The sequence below is a fragment of the Xenopus tropicalis genome, chromosome 8 (genome assembly GCF_000004195.4).
Source record: "Xenopus tropicalis strain Nigerian chromosome 8, UCB_Xtro_10.0, whole genome shotgun sequence".
Lineage (NCBI taxonomy): Eukaryota > Metazoa > Chordata > Amphibia > Anura > Pipidae > Xenopus > Xenopus tropicalis.
This window is the reverse complement of record NC_030684.2, coordinates 38,401,593-38,423,282: the sequence shown is the minus strand read 5'-3', so window position 1 is coordinate 38,423,282 and position 21,690 is coordinate 38,401,593. Positions and strand designations below refer to the sequence as shown.

General features: G+C 42.4%; 2 protein-coding genes and 2 long non-coding RNA genes across 5 annotated transcripts in view; 2 read left to right on the top strand and 2 right to left on the bottom strand.

Annotated features, from left to right (window-relative positions):
* cdk5rap2 (CDK5 regulatory subunit associated protein 2) overlaps positions 1-21,690 on the bottom strand; it is a 280,021-nt gene that overhangs the window by 116,367 nt on the left and 141,964 nt on the right.
* The window catches only part of LOC108645252, a 74,835-nt gene that overhangs the window by 35,686 nt on the left and 17,459 nt on the right, over positions 1-21,690 (top strand). The gene's annotated exons all lie outside the window — the stretch shown is intronic.
* The window catches only part of LOC108645253, a 55,627-nt gene that overhangs the window by 33,636 nt on the left and 301 nt on the right, over positions 1-21,690 (top strand). The window lies entirely within an intron of this gene.
* LOC101730740 lies at positions 1,234-21,689 on the bottom strand. Its single transcript, XR_004219544.1, has 4 exons — positions 21,675-21,689; positions 19,934-20,021; positions 19,434-19,530; positions 1,234-1,910 (listed from the first exon to the last, which is right to left on the bottom strand). It is a non-coding gene; the product is annotated as an uncharacterized LOC101730740 (long non-coding RNA).

The window sequence follows — 21,690 nt, the reverse complement described above, 5'->3', positions numbered from 1 at the left end:
TTGAGCATAAAGCAAGAGGATGGTTCATTCTGAAGATTAAAAATGTTGGAGGTCCCAATTCTTAATTCTGCCTTGTAAGTTTGGTTGTAGTTTTGTCAGTTCATTATTGCTTTGTAGTGGTGTTCCACTTGGGGTAATATTCACCCTGCTCATTGTTGCACTGTACTGGGGATTTCCCTTGGTTAATATACATACAAGGGCTCATTTACAAACAAATAGTTGAAAAAGCATAAACACCATTCATAAAAGATACTCGCCCCATACATGTTCCTTGCACTAGCGTGTACTTGCTACTCGCGGGGAGCGCTAATGTGCAAACGAGTGAGTACTTGTGGGGAGCGCTAATGTGCAAACGAGTGAGTACTTGTTGGGAGCGCTAATGTGCAAACGAGTGAGTACTTGTTGGGAGCACTAATGTGCAAACGAGTGAGTACTTGCGGGGAGCGCTAATGTGCAAACGAGTGAGTACTTGTTGGGAGCGCTAATGTGCAAACGAGTGAGTACTTGTTGGGAGCACTAATGTGCAAACGAGTGAGTACTTCTGGGGAGCGCTAATGTGCCCAACCAGCCTGCTCTAATGAATTATATGCAGAAGTGTAGGAATTGATGCAAGAGAACCCGGGAATCATTTCAGGGTTCCACTAGCAGGTTGGCCAATCAGCACTACTGACTTGTTCATAATCCCATGCTATTGCCGTTAATAATATCATTCGCAACTTGGCACACAGGCACAATGATGCTGTAATTGTGGATAAAAAACCTCTGCATTGGGGGGAAAATAGCAATTTGCATCCTAAACAAGCACTTGGCGCTATGTGCGCCATTTACTCATGAGCCTTCTAGCCTATTATTAGGGGTGCACAAATTGTACACCCTACATACAAGTGACCCTTCATGCCCCACCCCATGCCTACTAACACTTCTTGTTGTCACTATTGGCTGCTCATTTCCTTGCTCAGGGGATCCTCTTCTCTGACTACAACCAATTATTTATAGGTTATCTCTAAAGGTAACCATACACGGGCCGATTGTACCTGCCAATATCTACCTTGTCAAGCGAGCAGATCTTAAAGTGTATGGCCACCTTAAGCTGTGCACTAAGCAACCACTCAAAAACAATTGTGAACAAAAGATACATTATTGCTCACAGAGCATGTGAGACAGAAAATGTAGCTGAAATACTGAGATTTTAATTAAAATCGGATGATAAGCATTCCAAATAAAGGTCAGGAATTTGAAAGAAACAAGGCTGGATTTTATTGGAAGATACAGATTGGAAGTTGCCCGTCAGGGCAGGCAGAAGACAAGGCAGAGTCTAGTATACAAACCATTGCTCACAGTAAGCAGAAGGCAAGGCATAGCGCAGTATAATTAACAAAAATCAGGATAGGCAGCAGTCAAGGTCCAGAATCGGGCCAGGGCCAAAGCCAAATAAGTTTAACAACTCAAAAATACATCATCCAGGAACTCGGGAGTCACAGACTAGATGCAGACAGCTATGTAGCCCTAAAAACATGGTGACAAGCTGGTTTATATAGGTCCTCGCTCTAATCATTGGATTAGCTTTCTATAATAAAATGAAAGGAGGAGTGGAGACAGAGGCCAAAGTCTATTAAACAAGCCAAAGACAAAAGGCTTCCCATGGCTCAGCAGTAAAATGCACTAGAAAACCCATACACAGCAGGGAAGGGTCCCAGAATGGGCTGGTCACAAGTCCTATTGGGCTCTGAAGTCTCTCAGTTAATGGTATAGTGATGGAACTCCTCCTGCGCTGCACGGCCCGAGCATCAAACCCTCACTCACATGGCTCCTTCTCACTCAGGATTCAAATGTGGGAAGCTGTCTCTTTCCCATCATGCACCTGTGATCCTTTGCCTTTATCTTCCATAGACAGTTTAGCCAGATCCAACCTGGAAGGAGAAAGAACAAAACCATTCTAATCAGACAGACAGTTCAGCTTAAACTTAACTTTTTATGTCACAGAGACAGCAGCATTCCAACACAATATGCAGTTTGTCCATTATTTAAAAAATGTATTTGATCAGAAACTCTCAGACTTGGAATTGTAGCTGCTGCCTGGTTGCTAGGGCTTAACTACCCCTTAACCACACAGTAGTTTGGAAATAAAATGAAAGGTTGAGGGCAAGCACCCACAGATCAACTCACTCGCCCGCAATAGATCAACCGCTAGAGGTGGAGTAACTGCTCCATAAAGGGTTTCCACCAGTAACAATAGATGTCGCCGGGGGAAAGACCTTCGCATCACTGCAGTTTCTGAAGTCGTGTAAAATTTCCTCCTACAGACAACTTCACGCAACTTTGGAAATCGAAGCGATGCAAAGGGCGCTTGCCGTAATAGTAGATGGGCTGAAAAGAAAACTAATACAAGTATTAACATAATGAATGGCATACAAGACCGCAGTTTTGTGGGATCAGGTAGTTACATAGTTACATAGTTACATAGGGTTGAAAAAAGACCATTGTCCATCAAGTTCAACCCATCCGAGTAAACCCAGCACACAACCTATACTAACCAATCTATACACTCACATACATAAACTATATATATACAACCAGTAATACTAACTGTAGATATTAGTATCACAATAGCCTTGGATATTCTGCTTGTTCAAAAACTCATCCAGGCCCCTCTTAAAGGCATTAACAGAGTCTGCCATTACCACATCACTAGGAAGGGCATTCCACAGCCTCACTGCCCTCACCGTGAAAAACCACCTACGCTGCTTCAAATGGAAGCTCTGTTCCTCTAATCTATAGGGGTGACCTCTGGTGCGCTGATTGTTTTTATGGGAAAAAAGAACATCCCCCAACTGCCTATAATCCCCTCTAATGTACTTGTACAGAGTAATCATGTCCCCTCGCAAGCGCCTCTTTTCCAGAGAAAACAACCCCAACCTCGACAGTCTAACCTCATAGCTTAAATCTTCCATCCCCTTTACCAGTTTAGTTGCACGTCTCTGCACTCTCTCCAGCTCATTAATATCCCTCTTAAGGACTGGAGCCCAAAACTGCACTGCATACTCAAGGTGAGGCCTTACCAGGGACCTATAAAGCGGCAAAAATATGTTCTCATCCCTTGAGTCAATGCCCTTTTTTATACAAGACAGCACTTTATTTGCTTTAGTAGCCACAGAATGACACTGCCTGGAATTAGACAACTTGTGATCTACAAAAACCCCTAGATCCTTCTCCATTAAGGATGCCCCCAACACACTACCATTCAGTAGATAGTTTGCGTTTATATTATTCCTACCAAAGTGCATAACTTTGCACTTGTCAACATTGAACCTCATTTTCCAGTTTGCTGCCCAGTTTTCCAATTTTGTCAAATCGCTCTGCAAAGCGGCAGCATCCTGCATGGAACTTATAGTTTTGCACAATTTTGTGTCATCAGCAAAAATAGAAACAGTACTCTCTATGCCCACCTCCAGGTCATTAATAAACAAGTTAAAAAGCAAAGGACCAAGGACTGACCCCTGCGGTACTCCACTAACCACACTGGCCCAATTAGAAAATGTTCCATTTACCACCACTCTTTGTACTCTATCCTTCAGCCAGTTTTCTATCCAATTACAAATATTATGTTCTAGGCCAATATTCCTCAATTTGATCATTAACCTTCTGTGAGGTACTGTATCAAACGCTTTAGCAAAATCTAAGTAGATGACATCAACTGCCATTCCAGCATCAAGTTTCCTGCTCACCTCCTCATAAAAGGCAACTAAATTAGTCTGGCAAGATCTGTTACGCATAAAACCATGCTGGCACAAACTAATAGTATTGTGAACTGCAATGTATTCAACTATCCTATCCCTTATTACCCCTTCCAGAAGCTTTCCTACTACTGATGTCAGACTAACAGGCCTTTAGTTTTCAGGCTGAGAACGAGATCCCTTTTTAAATAACGGCACCACATTAGCAATCCGCCAGTCTCTCGGCACCATGCCAAACCTCAACGAATCCTGAAAAATGATGTGAAGAGGCTTGGCAATCACAGCGCTCAGCTCATTTAATACCCTGGGATGAATCCCATCCGGTCCTGGACCTTTGTTTACCTTTACATGTTCAAGTCTCTTTTGAATTTCCTCCTGAGTGACCCATGCGCCAGTAGCTAAATTACTAGCACTGGGTATATTACAAGGGAAGCCTTCATTATCTGGCTCCTCAGATGTATAGACAGATGAAAAATAAGAGTTCAAAATTTCAGCTTTTTCCCCGTTCTCATCAACCAACGTACCTCCCCGTGATAATAAAGTTCCCACCCCTTCTTGCTTCATTTTTTTACTATTCACATAATTAAAAAATAATTTTGGATTCTTTTTACTCCTAGCTGCAATATCCCTTTCCATCTCTATTTTAGCTTGCCTGATAGCTTTTTTGCATGCTTTATTTGCTTCCTTGTACCTGATGAAAGTTTCCGCTGTCCCAGCTAACTTGAATGCTTTAAAAGCACGTTTTTTATTACCAACCTCGACCTTAACTCTTTTATTCAGCCATAAGGGTTTTGCTTTGCGATGCCTCTCCTTGCTTACAAGGGGAATATACTGTTGTGTATACCTGCAAAGCAATGTTTTAAAGATGTTCCATTTTCCTTCTGTGTCTAACCCCATGAAAAGCCTTTCCCAGTTGACACATTGCAGAGATGCCCTTAAACTGGCAAAGTCTGCACGTCTAAAATTGAGCGTTTTAGTTACTCCCTTATAGAGCTGTCTCTGTAGCATTATCTCAAAGGAGACCATGTTGTGATCACTGTTCCCCAAATGCTCACCCACACAAATGTTAGAGATAAGTTCAGTATTATTAGATATTACCAGGTCCAAAATTGTCACAGACAATAATGGGAGTGATTTTGAGCAATTTGTTGTCCTCGTACTGAGCGCCAATTGCTTAGGCAACAAAACAAAAGCTGGGAGCTACCTCCAGTGTGGGGGCAGCCCTATTGGGGAACACACGGTGCATATCTAGCAAGTGCTCGAGTTTGCTCATTATGTGCACTCATGTCACATTGGATTGGGGGGTGAACATGGCGATTTAGCTCACATAAGTGCGCATCAGGAGCACGCTGGGTCACTTGCTCATTATATGCATGTGTGTGCCACAACATGGCCATCTGCACTGGGGGCCCCTTCCTAGTGCAGAGGATAGCGTGCTCAATAAGGTGCTTTTCCTTATATTCTATCCCCCCATTCAGAACACTGACTCTGTTTTTCGGTGCTCTTTAAGATTGCTACTTGTCTAATAATCCATAGCAACCAATCAGCAAGCGGCATGCACTGACCAGTTGTTTAAAACCAAACATCTGATTGGTTGATATGGGTTACTCGACTGTGTACTTTGACTTTTTAGGGCCGTGGCACACGGGGAGGTTAGTCGCGCCGCAACGAATCTCCGTTGTTGCAGGCAACTAATCTCCCCGCAATGCCATCCCACCGGCTAGAATGTAAATCGCCAGTGGGATGGCATACGCAGCTCCGCGATTTGCCGAAGTTTCCTCTCAAGGCAACTTTGTTGACTTCTGCAAATCGCAGTGTTGCGTATGCCATCCCACTGGTGATTTACATTCTAGCCGGTGGGATGGCATTGCGGGGAGATTAGTTGCCTGCGACAACGGAGTTGGGTCGCGGCACGACTAATCTCCCCGTGTGTTATGTCCCTTAGGTTTAAGCCCCCTTGAAGGCAGGGCACCCCCTTAGCTCATAACAAGATTACAGATCTAGGAAACCCGTGATGTATGAACCATTCAGCCCTTAGATTAGCTAGAACAACAAGTAAGCACTTATAGTATTTCCAAATCTCAACCTATTCACATTGTAGCGGGATCTCGGGGCTATCTAGCAAATAGCCATTGTACTCAAATCTCACCTTAACTCTCCGCCTTCTGGCTAAGTCTTACTGGAGCTGGTCGTTCAAGAAGGGCAGTTTGGTAGTCCCTACCCCATGCAGTGAGACTGGGCATCAGGCAAATGGTTTTCAGAGGCCTTCCGCCTAACATATTTCATTTACAGTAAGGATGTCTAGAATACCCTTTCCAAGTCTATTTTAAAGAGAAGGAAAGGCTAGTAAAGAGTTAATCCCAAGCTGCAGGCATACCTTCAGTTCTCTCAATAGTGCCCTTAAGTCTCCCCATATTTCACCTGTTGATGATCAGAAGCCAAACAGGAAGAAAAACCGCTGATCTGGGTAAAGAAAGCTCCCATAATGCCTCGTTCCTGCACAGACACCGAGATCAAGTGAACATGCTCAGTTAGTAAGACTGTGAGTCAACTTCCTGCTGATTGGCTCAGATCCACATTCCTAAGGGGTGGGGGAGTGAGTTCTTAGCATTCTTGAGGGAAAGGGGAGCAGGAGAGGGGATAGGGGAGAGCGGCATGTCTCTAGCAGAGGAAAACAGACACAAGAAATCTTTTGACAGCATGATGAAGATCAAGATCATTACTGACCCAACCCAAACCATTTTTTTACTTCTTTGGCCCCATCACACTCAAATGAATTGCTCATCACTCAAACTAAGCCATTAAATACAATACTAAATACTAAACATCCCTGTTTAAACAGTGGTGCCTCGCTGAGGCGGCTGCTCCCGTGACATTACAGAACCCCATCTAACCTACCCTGAACCTGGCGTTTATCAAAGTGGGTGTCTGGTAGTAGAAAAGCCATAGTCATTACAAGGGACATTGTCTATTGGAGAAAAATCAAATGAAAGCGACTGTATGGATTTTAAGACGTGCACTTCCAATGAACTGACAAATGACATAAATGGCAATATAACAGAGAGCCATGAATTGTGCTGCACTGATACGCAGAGAGAGAACCAACAGAGCCGGCACCAGCTCCCCTCCATTCTATCCATTTGCCCGCACATAGCTAGTTCCTGCGGCACACGTGTTTGCTGTGTGAATAGGGGGCACAGCCTTCATGCAGCTGAAAATGGAAGCGAGTTCACTATGTTCTACATAGACAAAGTGAAATTAATTCGCCATATAATAATTGAAGTAATAGAAAGAGATATAATATTTGCTGCATTGTGAAAGGCAGTGAAAAGTAAGAGACAGAAGGCTCATTTTACAAGCCCCTGGGTTTCCTGCTCTTTGCACAAAAGCCCAAGGGTGAGCTTCTCTTTGCAAGGAGCGCCGGTACCAGTACCTTGTGGGTAGGAGGCGGGACACATATGTGCCTCCACTGCCCGCCCCTTTTTAATCTAACATGGCCTAACATTGAATTCATAAAGCGATCAGTAGGTCTCTGAACTCCCAAATGGAGAGAAGAGTCTGTGTCTATTTGCTCAACGTGCAGACAATGCAGCCTTTGTTGCCCTTGGCACACTGCGTGGGGCACTGTAAATGTGCCCTAAAGAACAGCGATAGGGTTGCAGTTTTTATTCCAGAATAAAAACGTAGGGATGTACCATATAACGTCTGGATTTGGCTGGAAAAAAAAAACAATCTCCAAAAAAGAAAATATATTATTTGTGAAAAAATGTTTCTGTTGTGTTGACAAGAATTGGCACGTGACATTTAGGGTTCAGAGCCAGTTTGGTAGAACATTTAGGGTTTGGCCAACTCCTAAACCTTAAAGGGATGGCATCCCCTTTTTTAACTTGAGTAGGGCTTGTGATGTGCAGAAAAGCAAGTTTTTTGTTACTTACCTGGACAGGTAAGGTATGCAGGGAGATTATCTATTCACTACTAAACTAACATATTGCATACAGCTAAGTGCCATTAGTAGTGTGCCGGACTGGCAATCTGTAGATTCTGGCAAATGCCAGAGGGGCTGCTGGAAGCTGCTACAGTCACCTGACTATATGTAACCAATGCACCGAGCCAGCACCCACCAGGCTCAAGAAACATATTAATGTCCATGGGGACCCACTCAGCTCAGCCGCAAACCCTCGACTCCCTAAACTGCTGAAACACTGGGCAAAATCATCAGGGTTATGTTGGCAAATCTTTATTGTACACTGATAAATCCCTGCTGCCAAGAGCCTCAAGTTTCTATACATTTCATTAATTACAGTACTGAACAATTTCATATGTTTCATCAATGCCCATGTTGGAAGCGACTATTGGAAAAACAATCTAAATAAGAGCAAAACATCCCAATAACTGTCTGCACTGCCAGAGAAACACCAGTCTGGTTTAGAGCTCATCTTGTCCTGTTTCTCAAATTAAAAATGCTATTAATAAGTAACTATATACAGTATATATAGAAATGCCTGCAAACACCTGTTTCACTTTGCTTTAAACCTCTGATTTTTTAAGCAGCTTTTTTATTGCTTATTTGTAAGAAATTTCTTATTTGATATAATTCCAATGATCAGCCATGAATCCCATGAATCTGACTTCTTTACTGCTCACGGATTACTATTCCCAAGCTCAGCAGTTCCCCAGTGAGCCCATGGTTTGGGGCTGGGATTGGGAGTAGAACTCAGGGTCTCCTGTGTGGGTTAGGGGGTTAAAGCAACCTCACTTTTGGGTCAGGAAGATAAATCTTACTCTTTAATTCACATAAAAGAATCACTGTGTCCAGTTGGTCAGAATAACTAACAGGTGGCGCCGTTGTTTCACATGAATTATATTAGCAGGGCAAAAACTGCTTAAGATCTTGAAAACTAGAAAACAAGAGCACTCTGAGCCATTTGACATTAGTTTGTTTGGAGAATTTATACTTCCTTTAATATAAAGGTGAACATTGCCTTTAACTAAAAGCTATTCTTTGCTTGCTGGGGCTGGAGTGCTTCTGGGAACCAGCTGTATAATTGCTGGGGAGGGGAGACTAAACCATTTTGTGTTTCCTTATTTTACTCTTTTTCCTTTATTTTATTTGGAATACCTTCACAGAAAATGCCTTAATAGCAGGGAATATCCTACACCCATATATATAGGTATTTTTTTGCATAACAACTAAACATATGAGCACTTTTTGATCCTGCTGCAAATACTCTATAGCCTATGGATCAGAAGAAGCCGGATGAAAAAAAGCAGCTCTATACGGAAGAGCAATAGGGCCACCAAAAAAAAATTCTCTTGAATTATGACTTTTAAAAGTCGTAATTCAACAGATTCTTTTTTGTTTTTGCTGCCCCAGTGCTCTTCCGTAGCTCTCGGCAGGTGCTATGGAAAGTGCATATCTAGCACATAACCATATAAGCACAGGTTTGTATGTTTCAGTTCAGGATCAGCCAGAGACAAGTGCAAGCAGGGCCTCTTTTCCTCTGGTCTGTTCCACCTTCCCTTACACAAATGAGTGCAGATTGTAACTTAGGACCTGGCACCTGTGCGTACATAGCCGTAATACAGCATACATACACGTACATGTGCGTGCATAGCCATAATACAGCATACATACATGTACATGTGCGTACATAGCCGTAATACAGCATACATACACGTACATGTGCGTACATAGCCGTAATACAGCATACATACACGTACATGTGCGTACATAGCCGTAATACAGCATACATACACGTACATGTGCGTACATAGCCGTAATACAGCATACATACACGTACATGTGCGTGCATAGCCGTAATACAGCATACATACATGTACATGTGCGTACATAGCCGTAATACAGCATACATACATGTACATGTGCGTACATAGCCGTAATACAGCATACATACATGTACATGTGCGTACATAGCCGTAATACAGCATACATACATGTACATGTGCTTACATAGCCGTAATACAGCATACATACACGTACATGTGCGTACATAGCCGTAATACAGCATACATACATGTACATGTGCGTACATAGCCGTAATACAGCATACATACACGTACATGTGCGTACATAGCCGTAATACAGCATACATACATGTACATGTGCGTGCATAGCCGTAATACAGCATACATACATGTACATGTGCGTACATAGCCGTAATACAGCATACATACATGTACATGTGCGTACATAGCCTTAAAACAGAATACATACATGTACATGTGCGTGCATAGCCGTAATACAGCATACATACATGTACATGTGCGTACATAGCCGTAATACAGCATACATACATGTACATGCGTGTACATAGCCGTAATACAGCATACATACATGTACATGTGTGTGCATAGCCGTACATAGCCGTAATACAGCATACATACATGTACATGTGCGTACATAGCCGTAATACAGCATACATACATGTACATGTGCGTACATAGCCGTAATACAGCATACATACATGTACATGTGCTTACATAGCCGTAATACAGCATACATACATGTACATGTGCTTACATAGCCGTAATACAGCATACATACACGTACATGTGCGTACACAGCCATAATACAGCATACATACATGTACATGTGCGTACATAGCCGTAATACAGCATACATACATGTACATGTGCGTGCATAGCCGTAATACAGCATACATACATGTACATGTGCGTACATAGCCGTAATACAGCATACATACATGTACATGTGCGTACATAGCCGTAATACAGCATACATACACGTACATGTGCGTGCATAGCCGTAATACAGCATACATACACGTACATGTGCGTACATAGCCGTAATACAGCATACATACACGTACATGTGCGTACATAGCCGTAATACAGCATACATACACGTACATGTGCGTACATAGCCGTAATACAGCATACATACACGTACATGTGCGTACATAGCCGTAATACAGCATACATACACGTACATGTGCGTGCATAGCCGTAATACAGCATACATACACGTACATGTGCGTACATAGCCGTAATACAGCATACATACACGTACATGTGCGTACATAGCCGTAATACAGCATACATACACGTACATGTGCGTGCATAGCCGTAATACAGCATACATACATGTACATGTGCGTACATAGCCGTAATACAGCATACATACAGTGGAGGAAATAATTATTTGACCCCTCACTGATTTTGTAAGTTTGTCCAATGACAAAGAAATGAAAAGTCTCAGAACAGTATCATTTCAATGGTAGGTTTATTTTAACAGTGGCAGATAGCACATCAAAAGGAAAATCGAAAAAATAACTTTAAATAAAAGATAGCAACTGATTTGCATTTCATTGAGTGAAATAAGTTTTTGAACCCCTACCAACCATTAAGAGTTCTGGCTCCCACAGAGTGGTTAGACAATTCTACTCAATTAGTCAACCTCATTAAGGACACCTGTCTTAACTAGTCACCTGTATAAAAGACACCTGTCCACAGAATCAATCAGTCAAGCAGACTCCAAACTCTCCAACATGGGAAAGACCAAAGAGCTGTCCAAGGATGTCAGAGACAAAATTGTAGACCTGCACAAGGCTGGAATGGGCTACAAAACCATTAGCAAGAAGCTGGGAGAGAAGGTGACAACTGTTGGTGCGATTGTTCGAAAATGGAAGGAGCACAAAATGACCATCAATCGACCTCGCTCTGGGGCTCCACGCAAGATCTCACCTCGTGGGGTGTCAATGATTCTGAGAAAGGTGAAAAAGCATCCTAGAACTACACAGGAGGAGTTAGTTAATGACCTCAAATTAGCAGGGACCACAGTCACCAAGAAAACCATTGGAAACACATTACACCGCAATGGATTAAAATCCTGCAGGGCTCGCAAGGTCCCCCTGCTCAAGAAGGCACATGTGCAGGCCCGTCTGAAGTTTGCCACCTGAATGATTCTGTGAGTGACTGGGAGAAGGTGCTGTGGTCTGATGAGACCAAAATAGAGCTCTTTGGCATTAACTCAACTCGCTGTGTTTGGAGGAAGAAAAATGCTGCCTATGACCCCCAAAACACCGTCCCCACCGTCAAGCATGGGGGTGGAAACATTTTGCTTTGGGAGTGTTTTTCTGCTAAGGGCACAGGACAACTTATTCGCATTAACGGGAAAATGGACGGAGCCATGTATCGTGAAATCCTGAACGACAACCTCCTTCCCTCTGCCAGGAAACTGAAAATGGGTCGTGGATGGGTGTTCCAGCACGACAATGACCCAAAACATACAGCAAAGGCAACAAAGGAGTGGCTCAAGAAGAAGCACATTAAGGTCATGGAGTGGCCTAGTCAGTCTCCGGACCTTAATCCAATAGAAAACCTATGGAGGGAGCTCAAGCTCAGAGTTGCACAGAGACAGCCTCGAAACCTTAGGGATTTAGAGATGATCTGCAAAGAGGAGTGGGACCAAGATTCCTCCTAAAATGTGCGCAAACTTGGTCATCAATTACAAGAAACGTTTGACCTCTGTGCTTGCAAACAAGGGTTTTTCCACTAAGTATTAAGTTTTTTTTTGTTAGAGGGTTCAAAAACTTATTTCACTCAATGAAATGCAAATCAGTTGCTATCTTTTATTTAAAGTTATTTTTTCGATTTTCCTTTTGATGTGCTATCTGCCACTGTTAAAATAAACCTACCATTGAAATGATACTGTTCTGAGACTTTTCATTTCTTTGTCATTGGACAAACTTACAAAATCAGTGAGGGGTCAAATAATTATTTCCTCCACTGTACATGTACATGTGCGTACATAGCCGTAATACAGCATACATACATGTACATGTGCGTACATAGCCGTAATACAGCATACATACATGTACATGTGCGTGCATAGCCGTAATACAGCACACATACATGTACGGGCAGATCTGCGCGGTTGATTGGTCAGTCGTGTGCATCCTTGGAAATAGTAGATGTGTAATGGCAAGGGCTGTCTCAGCAGAACATATGGCGTGGCGCTGTATTGACGTGTGTTTGACGTGTGGCCCATCTATGGGTCAGTACTCAAGGGAACAACCCTGATCAAGTCCATTTCTTTTCTCTGTTGGTTGGTAAAGCAAAGGTGCAGCCCCACAGCGCAGAATGAAACCAACTGAGACTTGTGCTGCCATATGGTGTAACGCCTGTGGGTAAAAAAGTGCCGGGTGGTTAAGGAGTAAAATACTTTCAGCCCATCTTCATTTACATTGCCGTTTGCATTAAGCCTCCTTCTGCTTTTGTTGCCTTTTTAACTGAGGCTCTGTAATAAGTATGGCCCAGTAGCCCAGTGGCTAGCATTGCTGCCTTGCAGCGCTTGGGTTCAATGCACTGGGTCAGTATGTTTTAATTGCCTCTTAGTAGGTTACTCTGGGTAGCCCAGCCTCCTCCCATACTTCAAAAACTTGCAAGTAGTCTAATTGGCATCTGATGAAATCGACCCTACAGTGAAGGGGATATGACACAAAGCGTGCTCATGGTCTAGTAACCCATAGCAACCAAGCAAAAGATCTCATCTGGCCACACTTTCCACCTTTTACTATAATAAAATAATAAATAGTAAAACATTGTATAAATAAAGGATCATTATAGTTTCTGCTGTGCTTAAAACTATCCATCTTCTGGCACGTAAGTTATTAAAAGCCGCTATGCCCGAGGGATAAAGAATAGTTCCAAAATAAGATGCTTTAAGTAAACGGTTTAACGATACGGCATTATGGCGAGCTTTCACGTCTGCGCCTGTTTGTCATTGGCCAGTGATTTCACCATGCCTACCTCAGGGCCATGCACACCAGCCAAATGGAGCCACATTCACACTAAAAAGGCCAACTAATGACAGTGCCTTCTTGTTATGCCACCGCCTATGGTAAGTACTCCGGTTAATATCTCCACCCGCACCTCTAACAAGTGAAATATGAAGGAAGAGTTTTTGTTGGTCTGTCTCTTACTTGTCCTTTACAGGAGAACTAAAACTCAACAAAGAACAAGACCTTTTCCCCTTATGAGCACAGGCCTGCCTTCTCCTCTGCCCATTTCCCACCCCGTGGCATCGCCAGCACACGGCTAGAAGCCCAGTATTATAGGGAAAACAAGGTGGAAAACCTACCCACATCCCTTTAACAGTTTAGATGGGTTTTTTTGGGAACAACCTAAGCTTTTAAATACATACCTCCCAACCGTCCCGCTTTCAGTGGGACAGTCCCGATATTTATGGCACTACCCGCTGTCCCGGATTCACTGTTAGATGTCCCGCTTCTCAGCATTGCCATTAATTGATTGCTGTGCCTGCTCTGCTCTGGGGAATAAAGCCCGCCCCCTTAACTCTTGAATCTCCCCTGCTACCCCATGCTCCCAGGTTTACCTTGATGTTTAATTGTCCTGGGAGGAGCATTTGTGACAGGCAAGGGTCAACTATCAGCATTGGCGGCATCCCTTTACCTGCTCCTGCTCACTGGGTCAGGGGCTAGGAGTGCGCTCTGTCTTTTATCAGGCAGAAGAGGCTGCTGTCTTTATTTGTGTGCTGGACAGTTTCACCTTTCCACCCCTAACATATATCTCTCACTCCTGGGAATCTCTGGCAGAGCACAGCATCCACAATAGAAAACAGAGGTATCGCTGATCCGTTCATAAAATATAGCAGACATTTAAAAAGTGCCCTTATAAGTTTGGGAACCTTAGGCTGGCGTTGATAATATGGGTAGAAATTCTAGTGGTACATTAATATTGTTTTGCTGTTAACTGATTAAGAATAGAAGGAAATAACATAGATTTATGTACCACTGGAATTGGCCCTGTTTGGAAAATGCACAGAAGTGTTGGCATGTCTGAAGTTGATATGCCCTTTATCAGATTCATTTAGTAATTTTACTGGCATGTCTGGGGTTGATATGCCCTTTATCAGTTTAATGTAGTCATACTGGCACATTTGAAGTTAATATGTCCTTTATTCTTTTTAATTAGTGATTATACTGGCACATCTGGGGCATGTAAAGTGGGTGTGGCATGTGGGGGCGTGGTTAAAAATTTTGCAGCAACACCCGCGTCACATATTTTTGTCCCTCTTTCTCTTAATGAAATGTTGGGAGGTATGAAAATATGGTAGAATTTTTACTTAATTCCATTTCTGTAACAAGATATAGGTTTCTAAATGCCTCCTGAAGGTGCCAATACCAAATATATATAGTTTTATGGAAATTTCTCACTTGTATGGGTCAAAAACTCCCAGCAATACACTACCAAATTTCCAAAGCACTGCTCCAGAAAGCTGCATACTTTAGATTTCAAGGCCAAATATTCCACTTAGATTAGGTTTACCCTAGAAAACTATACTTTATTTCTGATGAATCCAGAATAGGCACAACTGCCTTTCTACTCCAAATTACCAAGTTGCAATGCTTTCCTAAATGTACCAGTCTTTATAAAATGTGACATTTTTGAAAAATCATTTTTAAAGCTTCTACTCTACAGATTCTTATCTCCCACAGAGCAATAGGTACCAAGATAAAACACCCTAAATATGAACGCCAGGGGTCCACTGAACAGTTTGATACCCAATGTACATAGATTTACCTAAGTATGTGGCATGTAGGGGCCCCAATGGGAACATACCCCCATATGATCTATCATTTCTGTCATTTCAGTTACTGCAAAATCAACATATTTACTGCGTTTTATTTGGTATAAAGCTATAAAAAAAAGTACTAAAATGGGTACCCACGTCTTTCTACTCCAAAGTACAAAGCTTTTGTAAAATTGGTGATTTTGACGAAACAAAAATCCTCAAAACTTCCACTTTGCAATATCGTTTCTCTCACAGGGCTTTATGTAACCATATAAAACACCTTAATTATGAACCCCCGAGGTCTACTGAACAGTTTGAAGGCCAATATACATAGGTTTATCAATGTAGATGGCACTTACAGGGCCCAAAATATACACTGTGCGCACTAATTTCATGGCTTACATTTACTGAATTCATAAACGCACGGGCAGTTTTGTGTGGGGTAAAAGAGGCAAAAATATAGGGTGACCCCTGAAAACCATATTATTTTTTTGGAAAGTACACGTTCAGACAAATCCAACATGGGTAAAGAGTCCTTTCTACACCAAAGTACCAAACTGCAAAGCTTTCTGAATATCACCTAAAAACATTGCAATTTGCCGCATTTATCTCACACAATCATGTCATACAATGACTTTATGTCTGAACGCCAGAGGTCTACTGGAGAGTTTGATGGCCAATATACATAGATATACCAAAGCATGTGGTTATGTACAGACCCCAAGTAAAAGTAGCGCCTTTTAAAAAAAAAACAACAACAAGTGGTTGTCCCACATCCTGGAAAATTGCATCAAATTAATTAACCCTTAGAATCCATGACACCAGCATATTGTCAGCTCTGTAGATCCAAGGTTTTGATTGACTTCCCTGATTTAAGTCATGCATTTGTTTCCACACCATTGCCTGGCACAGATCAAAGGCAGGTGCCCACTGTACTGCCTGTAACTTCTCCCCTATCCTACCCTGGCAGTTGCCAGAATTTACAGATTGCCAGTCCAAGCCTGCCTAGGTCACTGCAAGACCGTTGTGTCACATCAATATAATCAGAAACCTAATTATAACGGCATAACTATCGGAGGGGATAGGAAGCACTTGGGGCCCACCAGCAGGCATGGGCCAGAGCCGCTTTAAGGTACCAGTGGGCCAAGGCCAAAATGTAATGGGTGGGCCCCCACTGCCCCAACAAATTAGTGATAGAATAACTGTCAAACACAACCAACCTTTGGTGGCCCATAGGGAACATCCAATATCTGCTGTACAGTCAGTACAAAGACACTGTACATTAGTTTAAGCATTTAATGAGCAATATATACAGGTATCAGACCTTGTATCCAAAATACTTGGGACCTGGGGTTTTCCGAAAAAGGGATCTTTCTGTAATTTGGATCTCTATACCTTACGTCTTCTAAAAATCATTTGAACATTAAACACAATAGGAATGGTTTGCCTCCAAATAGGATTCATTATATCTTAGTTAATTTCAGGTATACAGCATGATTACAGCATGTATGCCATTTGTCCCTCTTCAGCTACAGCAATACATCCAGATCATGCACCAAATGTTGCCCAAACACGTGGGTAAAATGCCCAAACTGCCCTGTCATTCCCTTTGTCTCTAAATAACAGATGGCACCTGTGACATAACAAACTGTATAAGTTGGATGAAACTATTAGATATTTCTGTTTATGCTGAAATGTACCCCCTGCCCCCTCCTACCTGTTATAGCAAATGTATTGTGTAGGTTAATCTCATCTAGGTGTGTATTGTGTGTAGCCAGCCGGCTCTGTCTGGCCCTTCTAATGTAATTGCCCCTATTGTGAGGGCACACAGAGCCAGACCCCATAGTGACACAATACACATAGTTACCCCTTGTGAGAGCAGTGCTCTGTCTAGTAAATGCAAAAGACTGAACTGGGCATGCTCACTAGGTGGCTTCCCATAGGCCCAGTGGGATTAGCTATGATTGGTCCCTCTGTAAGCTGCCTTTGGGTTGGCAGAAGGAGTAAAATCCTGTTTTGGTTTTACAACAGGGGCTGTTCCCTTTCTGGCTACAAAAGGCTGCTCTCTAGTCCATTCTCCCATTAATAGAAGGCAAGGTTAGCAGATAACACCCAGCTTCTGGCATTATGGGAACTCTTGTGAGAACACCAGCAATTGTTAAGTCATTTACTCCCTAAAGAGTTTGATAACTATGGGAAGGGAGCCACGAATGAGTAGCACAAAATATTAATATTGCCCAGCGGGATGCAAATGCACACCACCTATTACCGTCTATTACCATCTTTCCTTTCTTTCCTATTCTCTTTCACTTCCTACTTTATTACTTTGTAAAAAAAAAAATCAATAAAGAAAATCTTTAAAAAAAAAAAACTAGGGGAAGGGTGACAATTGATTTCTACACTGAAAACAGGGAGCGCAGAAGAGCGGGAGGGGGGGACAGACACGTCACTGTGGATGCGCAAGGGGCTGGCAGGGGCAAGGGAGCATGGACCAGGGGGGGCAGGAGAGGTAGCTGCATGGAGCCCCCCAGCCTTACGCCCCAGGCAGGTACCCCTTCTAGCCCTAGTTCCAGCCCTGATGTAACAACAATAAGGAACATTACCATAAAAAAGGAATGTGTTGCTACGGTTTTATAAGAACAAGGTTAGACATTTTCCAATTACTAAGTCTTTGACCACTAAGCAGCATAAAGGCGCCCATTCCTGTATGTCCTCTGTCCCAACAGCCAGTTTATATGTATAGGCCGGGTCAGCAGCGTTTAGCAGCTCCCGTAGGGCCACCTTAACGCACTGTTTTCCAACTAAAGAAAAACTCTGTGTAGTTTAATGCTTTCCTATAAAACAATATGGTATTGCACATTCCCATGATAATGTATGCCATACATACGCCTGATTGTGGCCTCTTTGCACTTTGCATGCTGCGCTCAGGCTCACAAATGAACCCCATGGAATCCCTCCGATTAGTTTATTCCAACCTTCATAAACAGCATTCTGTTCTTTTGTGTACCAACAATATGCTTACAGTTACATGCCAACCCATTCCTTAATTCTCTGTTCCACCTCTTACATTCTAAATTCTACAGCCTTCACATGGGAACGGAATTACAAAAAGTGCTTGATAAGTCCCATCTTCATTTATCCACACGATGTTATGTCTACACATTCATTATAATTTTGCCCCCCCCACCCCCACTCTCCCCCTCCAAGTAAAGGAGGCAACACTCTGCCATTCAGGTTTGCCTTCTGGCTGATCAAGCCACAGTCTGAACAGATAGAGCACGTATGAAACACTATATTAACACCACACATACCAGTAAGATGGCTGTGAAAAGGCCAATAAGTACTCCATTAACATCAACTATGCCGGTACTTTCCATGGAAAATGGGCAATAACTCTACGTGTGCCGGTAAGATTACAGAAAAATGGGCAATAGGCACTGTAGAAACTGCACACATGCCGGTAAGATCGCTGGAAAATAACCCGAGTACTCCCAAGGCCACCATCGGGGGGGGGGCAAAAGGGGGACAGTCGTCTCGAACGATTCTCGCTATTAAGGGTGGCTTGGCCTTGATACTGTTTTTTTAGCTCAGGCCCCCTTTAAACAATTACGGGCCCTGTCATTGGTGGTCAGCGGGTAATCCAATTGGTCGCATCCCATGCGTAGTGTGACGTCAGTACGCACAGGGTGCAACCTTATAGTAGTGGGGATGTAGTGGGGAGCCAGAGGATGCAGCGAGATCGATATTGTCCCCATTGGTAAAAAAGAAGTGCTAGTGAGAGAAGTCGATTCCCAGGGATATGAGTGTGCAAGTTGCGTCTGCAGCTGGTGATATGCTGATAAGATCACAGAAAATGGAAAATGAGAAACAGTGAGAACATGCTGCGCCCACCCGTGTTCAGCACTTACACGTGCCTGTGTGTGTACACCACAATAGGGTAGAATGGAATGTGTTTTTATCTGAGCTCTCCTGCGGTGGAATGCAGGAGAATGCTGGCGCAGTTGAGTACAGATAACAACTCTCATCAGTATGAGCCCATAGCGGGGCTTCCTGTTGGTTGAATACAGGCATTACAGATAACTTTTATTCAGATAAAAGGCTCTTGTCTTCTCTGTACTTACCATAATCCTGTTTGCATCCTCCCAAAGCTGTGCTGTCTGTCTGGTCATTTCCTCATGGAAAGCGGAAGGGGCCAAGCAAACAAAGCGGGGGTCCCACCTACAGAAAATGATATCCCATAGATAAACATAACTAAGAGTGATTAAAAACCAACTAAGACAACTGCCACTTAGTGTTGCACATAATCTGAAACCAGAAATACACCAGGAATTCTGTGTGGCATAGATATACCCCTGTAACCAGCACTATTCCTCTAGAACAAGACAGTGACTAAACATTAACTAAATATAAAATGGCCGCCATGGGCAGATTTTAGTGTCAGGCACAAGCATCTCAAGAAACGCCATTAATCAGAGTGCAAAAAACAATTAAAAGCTACAAATCATGTTCCAATTCTCTACTTTATATGCTGCTTTTTTTGTTTCACCAAATAAGAACTCCCTCTAGTGGCCACCAGGGCAAACAACAGCCTATACGTTGCAGGACAATTTCATGTACCTACCTCATTATACTTTAATAAACAGTCTCCAGTTAAGTGCGCATTTAATTCCTTCTTCCCACCAAGAGCTTAAAAATCAAAAATGTTGTATCTGTAAAAAAAAAATACAGAATTAGAATTTTTAAACTGTTCCTCTGTGTGAAAATGTATTGGGGGGATCTCGCTGAGTAACTGAACCAGAGTTTACTGTAAGAAAGTAGACAAAACCCAGCGCAACTTTATAAAAGAGAAAAAAAAAGCATTTGCTACGGCCTTATTATTATCATTCTGTTTGTGCTATCCTAATTCCATAGTAGGAATCTATTTTAGCCAAGATCTTCATTATGAGAAATGCATAGAACCCTGGTGCTTAGGGGCAAAATTAATGCAAACAGAATTCAGCACATTTTGGCACCCCCAGTGATTGTACCTTTCCTTCTCCTTAAAAGGCATAGTTCACCTTTAAATTAACTAGAAGTATAATGTAGAGAGTTCTATTCTGAGACAATTTGTAATTGGTCTTCATTTTTTTATTTGTGGCTTTTGAATTGTTTAGTTATTTGTTTAGAAGCTCTCCAGTTTGGAATTTTGGCAGCTACCTGGTTGTTAGGGTCCAATTTAGCCTAGCAACCAGACAGTTGTTTGAAAGAGAGACAGGAATGTGAATAGAGGAGAGCCTAGATAAGTAATAAAAAGTAACAATGACATTTTAAAGCATGCAATATATTTATGCGTTATTTCATAACACCGTTACTTTCTGAAAACTACTGTTCTGAAAATGACCATTTCCTGCAAATTGCATCACTCTAGGGCCAACACAAACTTGTCCATGTTGTCACCAGCTGCCATGTTGTTTAGTAACGCCCACTCCTGGGAGGCGTTAAGTTTCACAGTAATTATCGCCACATTTTATGCTTTAACGCTTCATATGTGTTTGTGAATTATGCGTTAGTATAATTTCTATTCGATAATTACCTCAAAGCGATGGAAATAACGCTTTGCGATAATCAGGATTTTTGCGCATGCGATATGAGTAGTAACACATGTGAAATGACTTTTTAACGCATAAAACTATGCGATAATCGCTAACGACCTTTAGTGAATCAGCCCCTAAGTCTGTAGTGCAATTCAGATCCCCCAAGGGCAATGTGGTCTTACTACTCAGTCACAATTGATTTTAATTGCACTACAGACTTAGAATGCTAAAAGGCAGGGTAGGACCCAAAGTGTGGTATTAACAACTGTTTTTGAAAAAATAATTGTAAAATAACTGAGCGCTGGCCGTCTTTCTCCTTCTTTTTACGTAACAGGACCTGATAAAACTGTATTTAGTTGTCATAGTGTTAACAGTATTTTATAAGAGCTCTCCATAGCCAAAATTATTATCATGCACACAGTGTTGTCATCATAAAGGAACAATAGCAAATCGGTCTAGAGCTGAGTTTCTATGGGAACCAGATTTAGCCCTAAACGTAGATTTTTCTCCGGCGATCAAAATCTTTTAACCCGGCCAATCGAGGAGATGACCGATATTCGCAGCCTTAGCGATATCGGTCGTCGCATCGAGCTGCCAAACACGCACCGAATATCGTACAGAAGGAGTTGCGTGTATGGCGGCTTTTACTTTTAAAGTGGGATTTACATATCCTTTAAGTAATGTTTTCAGTTGTAGCCTTTTGCTCTCCAGTGTAGTTAAGGTGTTTTGTGCTAGAATCACTTTGTGTGTTTGCTCTAAAAGATTTATGCCGCCTAGTAACTTACGTACTTCTTTATCTTCTACT